Here is a 13,566-nt window from a genome sequence, read left to right as displayed (position 1 = left end):
AAAAGAGACAAATGTTTGTTTGCAGTGTTTGAATAAAGTTCCTGTCTCTCAACAACTTCCTGTGTTTCTGTGCAAATCTGTGACCCAAGCGTGACAATATAAAAATAACCATATACAGTAAACATATGGTTTCTACTTCGCAGATTTTCACCTTTCGCAGGGGGTTCTGGAACTCAACCCCCGCGATCGAGGAGGGATCACTGTACTTACACCTCTTCAGTGAATAAGGAATGTTCTCCAACACTACAACTTTTATATCATATTATATCACTGTAATATTTATATGTCATTGAAATGTATTATTATTATGTACTAGACAAAAAGCCCGTTTTGACAACGTAAGATGAAACTGGCACAAGTTTGTGTCAGCAGTGTATGAAGAACAAATGATAAGTAAGAAATAAATAAGAAAGTGATGTAATGATAATTAACTAAGAGGTTTGGGATATGTATGACTTTATCACGGCAAAAAATACTGTACACTTAAAAAATACATGCTATCTATGACAATGTTTTTTGTTTGTATGTCCTGTCAGTATGCAACTAAAGTTGTAAAATCTCTCTGTAGACTACATTTTTTGTGAAGACACTCTCACTGTTTGGTAGTAATTTCCCTTGATGTGGCCCATCTTTAACTTGCACCTTCACATCACTCACCCTTCTGACTCTTGAAAAAGCCACATACAATTGACCATGGCTGAAAACGGGTTTGTCAAGTAATATTCCTACCATGTCAAATGTTTGTCCTTGTGACTTGTTTATAGTCATGGCGAATGCTAGTTTGACAGGGAATTGTCGTCTTCGCAAGACAAAAGGGAGATCCACATTTGAAGGTGCCAAGTCAATTCTCGGTATGAAAACAATGTGTCCTTTGGCCAATTGTATCCGGCTGCAGGTCGCAGACTCGGCCTTCCACGCCCCCGGCCTTCCGCGCCTCCTGCCTTCCACACCACGCCCCCAGCATTCGCGTCCGTCCTCTGTAACATCGCTTTCGTTGAAAAACTAGTAACGTTGATTTACCATGTAACCCTAAAAGACGATATTAATATGACTTCCTGTAATCACGAGGCAAGAATCCGAGTTTCTCTTTATGGTATTACTGTCGTGTTTACTTAAAAAACAGTTTTATAATTTATGAGTCAGGATTCGATAGTTAAAAGAAAGAGGGCATAACATATTTTTAGATTAAGGAAACCCCATACTAAATTTGAATGTGGATGCTCTAACTGCTATTATAGTGAATTCTATCATTCAAAATATTTGAAATTATTTTTATGGTACTTTTGTACTAAACGGCATGTCTGACATTATTTATGGAACCTCGTTCAATAAAGGAAAATTCCGTTAATGACATTAATTTATTATATTACAAAATAAATGATGATCAATAACACAACAAAGCAATCAACAGGCATGAAAATAAAGGTCTAAACTTTCGAGTTCAAAAGAAACTTTTAAAATTGTTTATATTGAACAATTTTTTAAATGATCCAGCTTACTAATACAGTTCATACCTTCATTTCCATTGTTTGTCTTGAATTGTGTTTTCTTAATTTTGTTCTTTGCTGCTGCTATAATGTTGATAAATTTCAAGTGGAGTTATTAAACTTTCAAATGTTTATCCATCCATCCATCCATTTTCCATCCCGCTGAATCCAAACACAGGGTCACGGGGGTCTGCTGGAGCCAATCCCAGCCAACACAGGGCACAAGGCAGGAAACAATCCCGGGCAGGGTGCCAACCCACCGCAGTTCAAATGTTTACCTGGTTTTTAATTTTAATGCATAATTGTTCTCCCTGGGACCCTAACTAATAAATATGTACTTATCAAAAAAAGTGAAGCAATCTCTCAAATTGCTTAATAGATATTATATCGTTTGTTTTTCTAAAGAAATGCAAACATTTGCATTATTGAAAGTTGCACTTCCATAAACCGTCGTTTTTATTTATTTTGGAACTGAACTAACAGATTTTAAACTTAACTTTAAAAATGTTTCGTTTAGGTCGATACAATAATTACAAATCAATTTTTTAGTGATTTTAAATCATTTAATCGCCATATACCATTTCTTGTATTAGGAATTTGTCATTTGTTGCATACCCCAACTTACTCTCCAAACGGAGATGTACTTTTTTGTAAATAAGATTACCGTTATTAGGTCATCGGTGTCACTGTCTGCTCAGGATTCTTCCCATAGTGTGTTCAGCTGTCTTTGACCACTTTGTGCCTGTGTGTGTCATCGTCTCTGTTGTCTGATTTGGTGTAACGCCTGAATCCTACAAAGTGCCCCCTGGTCAGTGTCCCCTCTTGATTAGTTAATGGTTTTTTTGATTCTGTCAGACCACGTATTGTTACCTTAATAAATGCTAGCTTGATTTCTGGTTGTGTTCCTGCTGCCTTGAAACACGCTGTGGTGCAGAAACGTATTATAAAAAACAAAATAAGGACCCTCTAATGTGTCAAATTTCAGGCCAATTTCTAAACTGCCTTTTTTATCTAAAGTCTTTGAAAAAGTTGTCCTACCTCAAACATTTCTAGATGAAAATAGTATTCTGGAAAAATTCCAATCCAGATACAGATGTTCTTGCAGCACTGAAACATCCTTGTTAAAGGTTAACAGTGACCTCTTCCCAATTACTAATCCTGGAGATTCTGCCATTCTTGTACTGCTAGATCTTACCTCAGCTTTTGATGCTGTGGATCTTATGATTCTTATATCCTGCCTTGAACAGTATGTAGTCATCCAAGGTAATGCCCTGAAATGGTTTAAATCTTATCTAAGAAATAGGAGCGTTTCTATTCATTTGGGTGAGTTCTCATCCTCTGTAGCTCCTCTTACTTGTGGGGTTCCATCCTTGGACCAGCTATCTTTTTGATAGGCATGTTACCTTATAGGCTCCATTGTTAACAAGTATGGCTTCTCTATACTGATGACACTTAAATATATTTGCCACTAAAATCAAGGCGAGAAAATACAGACTCTCCATGTGTGCTTGAATGATATTAAAACCTGGATGGCAATGCATCTTCTTAAACTAAATGATAATAAAACTGTGATCATGGTGTTCAAGAGTTAAGAAAGTTTGAGTGTCTCTGATATTGCTCTTGGACCTCTTTCCATATGTATCATAAAGCTTCAGTTAGCCCAGGTGTGATCTGTGACAGCTCATTCAAACTCGACAGACAGATAAATTGTGAAGTTTAATGAAGCTTTTTCCAGCTGAGACTTTAAGGTAAAGGCTTTTCTTTCTTTCTGTGATCTTGAAAAGGCCATCCAAGCTTTTACAGCATCTCGTTTGGACTATTGCAGTTCTTTGTATGTAGGTATTGGTCAAGCCCTGTTACGACGCCTACAACTATTCCACAACTTTGCTGTTCGCTTATTGAAGGCTCTCGTAAGTGTGGCCATATTTCACCAATACTGACCTCACTTCACTGGCTTCTGGTCCATTTCAGAATTGATTTTAAAATTCTGTTTCTTGTTTTCAAATGTTTGAGTGGATCAGCCCCATCTCGCCTCTTGGAATCTCTTCACTTGTATATACCAACAAGATCCCTGTGGTCTACTAGCCCGATGCTCTTAGTTGTGCAGAGGTCGAGGCTGAAGCAAAGGAGGAATCGGGTGTTTGTGGTGGCTGCTCCTTTTCTCTGGAATGGCTCTCCTTATTATATTAGGTCTGCTCCATCACAGGCCATTTTTAAGTCATCATTAAAGTCTTATTTGTTCTTGCTGCCATTTGACCCTCCAAGAGGTTGACATTTTTTGTATATTTTGGCTCACGTACATTCAGGATTATAAATATGTATATATGGGTATTGTAAGTTTATCTTTTATGTAATGGCTAGTTATTCTTGCAGTTTTGTGATGTGTACATACGGTATATTTGAACTGCTTCTTTTACCCTTTCTTGTACAGCATTTTGGTTCAGTTCTGGCTGCTGTTGTAAATGTGGTTTATAAATAAATATTGCCTTGCCCTGCTTTATAAAACATTATTTTAATACATAACACTAAGACAATGGACTGTAAAGATGAAGTTGGTTTGCAACATTTATTACAAAAAAGTTAAAGAATATATAAAATATGGAACAAGAATTGTAGGTTGTAACTAAACAATGAGGGACATGTATGTTTGTTACATTTTCTCACAAAACTCAGTCATTTTCCTTTTTCCTCTCACGTTAATCTAAAAACAGATGCATGTCTTCCATATGTGAAAAAAATATGTCTAAAGACATATTCCCTCTCCTCTTCTTCTGGAAATTCAGATAGCAAATCAAATTTCTGAAGGGCCTCCTCAGTGTCGTCTTTGTCCATTGACAGTAATGCAGGGAGTGAGATTCGCCCTCTGAACACAGAAATGTTCTCAGCACACCACTTCTGTGCCTCGGTGAAATGCTGAAGGATTCCATCCTGCTGTAATACATTATATTAAAAAAGAAAGAAAGAAAATTCTTTAAATGGTCATCATGAAGCTCATAGCCTTTTCCTCCACATTTACAAGGAATGTAAGGAAAGTAAAAAAAATAATGTACAGTAAATTTAATTTATTATACATTATTAACATTACTGCTTTCGATCACAGATTCTACAAGTCTTCAATGTTATTTACAATACACTATTATTAATACAGCACACAATGCATTTCAAATGTTTTAAGGCCTTTAAGAGTTGTACTAGTACTACAGTTTGTCAGAAGATATAAAACAGGTTTTTAGTCTTTTGGGCTTTGACTCCTACTGCTTAACGATTAACAGTCGGCATCTGAGACAAGCATTAAGTCTTTTTATACATTTTATTCACTATACCACAGGCATTGTAAGCCAGCATCAACAAATTGTAATTTATCTTTCTTATGGAAGTTTATAAAATGATGTGTCTGTACCTGCTCATCAGTGCCCTGTGCTGGATGTTGGAGAAGGTACGCTGACGTTTCTTCTAAAAGAAAAAATCTGAAATCTGCAGAATGCAGTGCTATGGAACAGAATAGCAAGACATTTGTTCATTTCAGATGTAGTGCCAAGTCTTTACTCTGTCTTCTCATTAATGGCTCAATAAAGTCTAAACCCAAAAACATAGAAAATAATATTTACCTAAGGAAATGTTAAAAAGAACCAAAAGAATAAGCACAAAAAATGACCCTGTCCTGGCTGTTCGTTGTTTCTGTACCTTCTAATTTTTTGTATGGTTCTTGGCCTTCATTTAGAAAGGCGTTTGCTCGCTCAGTCTGATGTGAGCAGTTACTTCATGATTTCAAAAAGAAGCACTAAGTTTATAATGGTAAACATTTGGACTATTCGTCTTTGATTTACAATATGGCTAAGTATATTTGCCATATTGCTGCAGAACTAAATTAGAGTTATTAAAGGAAATTTAAATTTCATTTACCCCTTGGTGCTGGAGTTCTCAAGTAACATTCTACACCAGCTCTTCCACAAAGCCAGCATGTCATTCTAAAGAGGACTGAGCAGAGTCACGTTGTTAAAAGGAGTTTAATGTTACAAAAATATTTATGCAAACCATTATAAACATACATTTAAATGATCTGGATTTTGAAAGGTAGGCGTTTCTGGAACTTCAAAACCACTATGGACAGTATGTTGAAATTAAAAAAAAAACAAATATAATAAAATAAGTTAAACATAACAACAACAACATTTATTTATATAGCACATTTTCATACAAAAAGTAGCTCAAAGTGCTTTACATAATGAAGAGAAGAAAAATAAAAGACAAAATAAGAAATTAAAATAAAATAAGACAACATTAGTTAACATAGAAAGGAGTAAGGTCCGATGGCCAGGGTGGACAGAAAAAACAAAAAAAAACTCCAGAAGGCTGGAGAAAAAAATAAAATCTGTAGGGGTTCCAGGCCACAAGACCGCCCAGTCCCCTCTGGGCATTCTACCTAACATAAATGAAATAGTCCTCTTTGTAGTTCAGGTTTTTCACTGAGTCACTTGATGCTGATGGTCATACAGACTTCTGGCTTTTAATCCATCCATCATTGTTGGAACATCATGGTGCTTTGGGTAGATGGTGGTGGCGCACACCACCACCAACAGGACACCGGAAAAGGAAACAGAAGAGACAGTAGGGGTTAGTACAGATTTTGAATGAATAGTTATTATAATGAATTGTATATACAGAGTATCAGGATTAAATTACAGTGAAGTTATGAGAAGGCCATGTTAAAATAATGTGTTTTCAGTAGTTTTTTAAAGTGCTCCACTGTATTAGCCTGGCGAATTCCTACTGGCAGGCTATTCCAGATTTTAGGTGCATAACAGCAGAAGGCCGCCTCACCACTTCTTTTAAGTTTTGCTCTTGGAATTCTAAGGAGACACTCAGTTGAGGATCTGAGGTTACGATTTGGAATATAAGGTGTCAGACATTCCGATATATAAGCCGGGGCGAGATTATTTAAAGCTTTATAAACCATAAGCAGAATTTTAAAGTCAATTCTGAATGACACAGGTAACCAGTGTAGTGACATCAAAACTAGAGAAATGTGTTCGGATTTTCTTTTCCTGGTAAGGATTCTAGCAGCTGCATTCTGCACTAGTTGCAAACGATTGATGTCTTTTTTGGGTAGTCCTGAGAGAAGTGCGTTACAGTAATCTAGCCGACTGAAAACAAATGCATGAACTAATTTCTCTGCATCTTTCAATGATATAAGAGGTCTAACTTTTGCTATGTTTCTTAGGTGAAAAAATGCTGTCCTAGTGATCTGATTAATATGCGATTTAAAATTCAGATTACAATCAACGGTTACCCCTAAGCTTTTTACCTCCGATTTGACTTTTAATCCTAATGCATCCAGTTTATTTCTAATAGCCTCATTGTATCCATTATTGCCAATCACTAAGATTTCGGTTTTTTCTTTATTTAATTTGAGAAAGTTACTATTCATCCATTCTGAGATACAGGTTAGACATTGTGTTAGCGAATCAAGAGATTTGGGGTCATCAGGTGATATTGATAAATACAGCTGTGTGTCATCAGCATAGCTGTGGTAGCTCACGTTGTGCCCTGAGATAATCTGACCTAATGGAAGCATGTAGATTGAGAAGAGCAGCGGACCCAGGATAGAGCCTTGTGGAACACCATATAGAATATCATGTGTCTTTGAGTTATAATTACCACAACTAACAAAGAATTTTCTCCCTACCAGGTAGGATTCAAACCAATTTAAGACACTGCCAGAGAGGCCCACCCATTGACTAAGGCGATTCTTAAGAATATTATGATCAATGGTGTCAAATGCGGCACTCAGATCTAAGAGGATGAGAACAGATAAATGGCCTCTGTCTGCATTTAACCGCAAGTCATTTACTACTTTAATGAGTGCAGTTTCTGTGCTGTGATTTGTTCTAAAACCTGACTGAAATTTATCAAGAACAGCAGGTTTATTGAGGTGCTCATTTAACTGTATAATGACTGCCTTCTGTAGAATTTTACTTAAGAAAGGCAGGTTAGAGATGGGTCTATAATTTTCAAGAGCAGAGGGATCGAGATTATTTTTCTTAAGTAGGGGTTTAACTACCGCAGTCTTAAGACAGTCTGGGAAGACCCCCGTATCTAATGACGAATTTACTATGTCAAGAACATTATCAATAAGCACGCCCGATACTTCTTTGAAAAATTTTGTTGGTATTGGGTCAAGGGCACAGGTGGAGGGTTTCATTTGAGAAATTATTTTATGTAAATCAGGTAAATCTATCCTAGTGAAAGACTTTAATTTGTTTATTATGGGGTACTGGGGTTTAGGAGGATCCTTAGTGTTGGGGAGATATACTATGTTATTTCTAATATCATTAATTTTTTGATTGAAAAATACAGCGATAGCCTCACAGGTTTTACTGGAAGTACTTAGGAGGCATTCCTTTGAGTTACCTGGGTTTAACAGATGATCAATTGTCGAAAATAAGACTCTGGGATTACTAGCATTGTTATTTATAATCTTAGAGAAATAGCAGCACCTCTCAAGACGGACTGTGTTATTGTATTCTGTTATTTTAACTTTTAATATTTCATAGTCAATAGTTAGTTTAGTTTTCCTCCATTTACGCTCAGCTCTACGGCATGTTCTCTTTAAATCAGACACTCTTTGGGTCTTCCATGGTATAACAATGCTAGAAGATTTTTTAACTGTCTTTTCAGGTGCAACTAAGTCAACAGCAGCCCTCACTTTAGTATTAAATCTTTCCACCTTACTATTTACATTCTCCTCGCTATTATAGTTGGCACTACAAACGGACTTATTGGTTAGAATGTTTTAAAGTTTTAAATCTGCTGATGAGTCAAAGAAGCGTTTTTTAACAATATGCTTCTCATGACACAAATATCCAACACAAATTGTAGAAGGTGACAAAAATCGGAACCAGCAACCAGATATAATCCTCCCTCTACAAATACTACAATGAAAGAAGAGAGGACTAAAGTTGAGACACAACTCATTAAAATTGAAGGGGGCCTCGAGGATGAAATACAGAGACACCACAAAATGGTCCTTTGGAAACCTGGACACAACATTAAATACAGACATACAAAAAATGATAGTTACAATATGAAATGGTCATACCATCAACATGGAAATTCCGCAGCCATGGCTATTCATTTGGCTTGGAAGGCCCTAATACATCCATCCATCCATTATCCAACCCGCTATATATCCTAACTACAGGGTCACGGGGGTCTGCTGGAGCCAATCCCAGCCCACCGCAGGGCGCACACACACCAAGCACACACTAGGGAGGCCCTAATACAAGGGGTAAAAAAATTTAATCAAAGAAAAATATTAAATACTGACATACAATAAACTGTTGACAATGACTTTTAAACAAAAACAACAATGGAATTGGCCACTTGGGACACACCCTGTGTTACATCTGTAAATAGTAAAACCTGCCAAACAACGGAAAATGCTCAGCTTTTTAACCTGTATTTAAAAAAAGTTCCAGTTCAGAAATCTAAACGTCAGTATTGTTTGCAAGCACACACTCTTAGCATACCCTGTATATATACTACCTGCATACTTGACAATGTGGCCTTCATGACTCTGAAGGTGACGTAGCAGGATGCTGTAGTCTCTGTGCTTTTTACAAAGAGGGCACTTGGATTCATTTGGATATTTAATCAATGTTATCAAAGTTGTTTTTATATTCTCTGCCTTTATGGTGAAATGTGACTGTGGAAATCAAGACAAAAATAATATGTAATACTAATTTGGCAGAAAGCACTAACGTGCTTTTATAAATAGCTAACTTAACTAAGTTAAGATAAGATATTTAACATACGTTAATGACGACGATAAACATAAATACCTTTCATATTGTACACTAACATTGCAGATTCTCTACATAGCATCTCATAAATAAGTGAAAAAGTTAATATAGATGAAATAATACGGCAAATATTAAAAAGAAACAATACAAGAGGTAAAAAATAATTAAAACGATATGCTTAAAAATAGGATATGTCAGTAATGACGATAAACAGAGAACACTTGGATTCGCTATACTGTATATAATCGTACATCTCATTAGTTTTGTTTAATGGATCTAAAGTTTCTTTAAATATACTGAGCTTTTTATTCTGTGAGTCCATACCTGGTTCTGTTGTGCCATTGTTCCATGTGGGAAAACGGTCCGTGTACTTTTTGGTATTTGAAATTTCATTTTAGAAGCAAAAACGAAAAAACGAAAATGAAAGGAATTTTCAGATTTTGATTTTTGATTAAAGAATAAAATGATGGAAAATAAGGTATTTTTTAATTCTGTGGTAACAAATAGCAGTCATAAACTTAAAATTACACATACTTTTCTGGATTCATATGTGATTCAAATAATGAAAGTGTAATAGCTCAAAAACAACAAAACAGACGCATTTTCGTTGTCTGGCACCAGAGGTACTTCTTCTTCTGCGCGATTTTTGATGACACGTGCGAACAGTTCTCCTCACAACTCATCGACCGACGGCCTTGAAGTTTCACTGCATGGCATCAGCAGGGGATGGACCATTATGTTGTTTTTCAGAATTAAAAGAACATTTCAATGTTCACTCCGGGACGAGGACATGACTGTAGAAAAACAGTCGCATCTTTCAGGTAAAAATACAAGCTTTGCAAACTTTGCTTCATTGATGTAGCAGTTCTTTTATGAACGTTGTTGTTGTTACTTACTATGAAACAGCTAACATTTGGTGATTTCATTTACTAACACTAAGCCTGGCAAATTTTGTCGTGCTAGCATTTTGAATGTGTGTAAATGTGTGAATGGTTGATCATTGACAAGTGTAGCACATGTTAAGAAAACTTTCTGTAAATCACGTTGCTCTCCTAACGTGTTACACTTGTGCGCACTGTTAATACTCGAAACGATTACTCGCTATAGTAGCCGGTAAAAGTCAATGAGCAACCATTCAGAATGCTAGCACTATAAAAATTGCCTGACTTAGTGTTAGTAAATGAAATCGCCAAATGTTAGCTGTTTCACAGTAAGTAATAACAATAATGTTCATAAAAGAACTGCCACATCAATTAAGCAAAGTTTGCAAAGCTTGTATTTTTACCTGAAAGATGCGACTCAGTTTTTCTGCAGTTATGTCCTCGTCCCGGAGTGTCACTCTTTTACTGTTCCGAAAAACAATGTAATGATCCATCCTCTACTGATGCCATGTAGTGTAACTTCAAGGTCGTCGGTCGATGTGTTGTGAGGAGGAGGACTGTTCGTACATGGCATCAAAAATCGCACAGAAGAAGAAGTACCTCCGGTTTCAGACAATGAAAATGCGTCTGTTTTGTTGTTTTTGAGCTATTACACTTTCATTATTTGAATCACAAATAAATCGAGAAAAGTATGTGTAATTTTAAGTTTATCACTGTTATTTGCTACCACAGAATTAAAAAATACCTTATTTTCCATCATTTCATTCTTTAATCAAAAATCAAAATCTGAAAATTCCTTTCATTTTTGTTTTTTCATTTTTGCTTCTAAAATGAAATTTCACATACCAAAAAGTACACGGACCGAAAACGTTTTCAGCTCCTTTTCTTTTTCGAATTGGAAAAACTGTACAGCAGCTCTTCTTCTCTTTCTACGGACTATAGACAGTTGTGGGGCGGACTGTGGAAGGCAGGAGGCGTGGAAGGCCAGGGGCGTGGAAGGCCAAGTCTGCGACCTGCAGCTGGACCCTTCTCCCTTTGGCAGATCTAGTTAAAGCCACATTTCTCCATGTAATATTTTCAAGACTCCGATATAGGTGTATTGAATGAATGCGTAATTGAATCAGAATGTGTAATTAGGCCTTGAGCTGTAGTCGAAATTGCCTTTCAGGCCTCTAGAGCTTTAATTGAAGTCGCCTTTCTGTTTGAATTTTTGCAGCCGTTGGTACGAAGTTGAGAGAATAAGCAGTGTTGAAAGGGCGAGGATGCAAGGGGCATTAAAATCATTCCAGATGGTGTGGTGAACATTCAGTACTTGGTGCGAATAGGCCAGCAGCGTTTTATTTTACTCAGATCTCAGCAGCAGCGCATGACAATGCGTATCGCACCACCTGTGGAGATTTGTATGCGGCTTAGAATGTGTACCTCGCTTCCCACACATCAACATCTGCGGAAGACGGTAGTGTAATGATCGTGATGGCTGTGGAGTCGTTCCTGCCACTGAAAGTACTTAATAATAATATGTTGTTATGTATTATTTTGAGTATTAGGGTTGGCTGTGATCGGAGCTAATATCCTACGCCTGGGCGGAAGGATTTGGGTTTTCAGAATAATAATCCCGAAATGCGTAGGCTAAATCCGCCGCCTGTCGCGATGTTGGGGTTGGATTTCGGTCTCGTAAGGTTTTTCGGGCAGCTGCGCAGAAGGCAACTGCGCATTCGGCTTCGGATGGACGTGAGTGAGTGAGTGAGTGAGTGAGTGAGTGAGTGAGTGAGTGAGTGAGTGAGTGAGTGAGGAGGCTGGTGAATTATGTATGTATTATTATTATTATTATCAGGCATGATTTAGGCACCTATGTCATCAGGAAGGTACCAGAAAAACGGACCTCGATGTTTTCTGTGTTAGAGTTATTTTACAGCATGAATGCCGTGGATGTAAGAGCTGTGATAAATAAAGTTCCCTTGCATACTTAAAAAAAAGTCTTGCCATCATTTAATTTTTCACTATTTGTGAAAACAAGACATGGTATCAGAATAGAGGACAGTCATGGATTTTGCTGGAGTTCCCTCGCCACAAATTGACTGGGATTCTCTTAACCTGCCTGGAGAATAGAAAAAGTTCCGACAGCACGTGGAGCTGATGTTTTCTGGCCCGTTTAGAAGCAAAGACGAGAGTGAGAAATGCAGCCAACTGCTCCTGTGGACTGGGGGAAAAGGAAGAGACATTTTCAACACATGAACTCACACCCAGGAAGAAGCCAAGGTGCTGAAAACTTATTATGACCGCTTTGAGGCATATGTCATGCCTAAGACGAATACAATATTCGCGAGATACAAGTTTAATGAGAAGACGCAGGGGATAAACGAGACTTTTGATCACTTTGTAACGGAGTTAAAATTGCTGGTGAAGGACTGTGCATATACAAACCAAGATGAGATGGTCAGGGATAGAATAGTGTTTGGCACAAACTCAGCGAAAGTGCGAGAGAAACTTTTAAGTGCCGGGTCTGAGCTAACATTAAATAAAGCCGTGGACATTGCAAGATTGCACGAGATAGCACAAGCACAGCTGAGAACCTTCGATGCAGGCACTCTGAGTGGCTCACGTGAACTAACTGTGAACGCAGTACGCAGACAACAAGCAAGAGCTCCAAAGAGCGCTGCACAAAAAACGCATTACACAATTGAGAAGGCAGCAAAAGAATATGAAGCGAGTGACGCATACAAGCATACTCAGCAGTGCAGCTACTGCGGAAACAAAGCACATGGTGGAAAAAGTCAATTTCCAGCTAAAGGAAGATAGTGTAAAAAATGTGGTAAATTGAACCACTTCGCTAAAGTTTGCAGGACTGGGAAAGGTAAACCCATGCATTCAGTGTGTGATGTCTCAGATAAAGAGGAAGAAGAGCTGTTTATTGATGCAGTAAGAATGGAACAACCATCTGAAGCTGAACAAGCCTTTGCAGATATATCAATAGGAAAGCAAGGTGTAAAACTTAAATTTAAATTAGACACTGGTGCACAAGTTAATGTAATTCCTGTGAGTGAGTACAATAGTCTACTGAGTGAATGCAAACTACAGCCCACTGTGCGCAAGCTGACAGGGTATGGAGGAGAGCAGCTTATAGTAAGAGGTACATGTACGCTGCATTGTAAATACAAGGAGCGCAGTTTGGTTTTGGATTTCTATGTTATAGAGACATAGGCACCTCCAATGTTAGTGCTAAAGGCATGCCTAGATTTAGATTTGATTAAGCTAATCCTAGCAGTGACCTCAGCAGCTGACATACAGTCCATAAAAGAAGAGTTTGCTGACATTTTTAAGGACATTGGTCTGTTCCCTGGGGAGTGTAGTATTCACCTTGACACTGCAGCAGTTCCAGTAGTGTACCCACCAAGA

General features: G+C 37.5%; 1 long non-coding RNA gene across 1 annotated transcript; it reads left to right on the top strand.

The window, feature by feature from the left end:
- The first annotated feature begins 266 nt into the window (after window positions 1-266).
- LOC127526069 (uncharacterized) lies at window positions 267-12,917 on the top strand. The gene is made up of 2 exons (XR_007933689.1): window positions 267-309; window positions 12,005-12,917. It is a non-coding gene; the product is annotated as an uncharacterized LOC127526069 (long non-coding RNA).
- The last annotated feature ends 649 nt before the right edge of the window (window positions 12,918-13,566 follow it).

This window comes from Erpetoichthys calabaricus, chromosome 16 (assembly GCF_900747795.2).
Source record: "Erpetoichthys calabaricus chromosome 16, fErpCal1.3, whole genome shotgun sequence".
NCBI lineage: Eukaryota > Metazoa > Chordata > Cladistia > Polypteriformes > Polypteridae > Erpetoichthys > Erpetoichthys calabaricus.
Note: the sequence above shows the minus strand (reverse complement) of the source record. Positions and strands in the feature narration are given on the sequence as shown.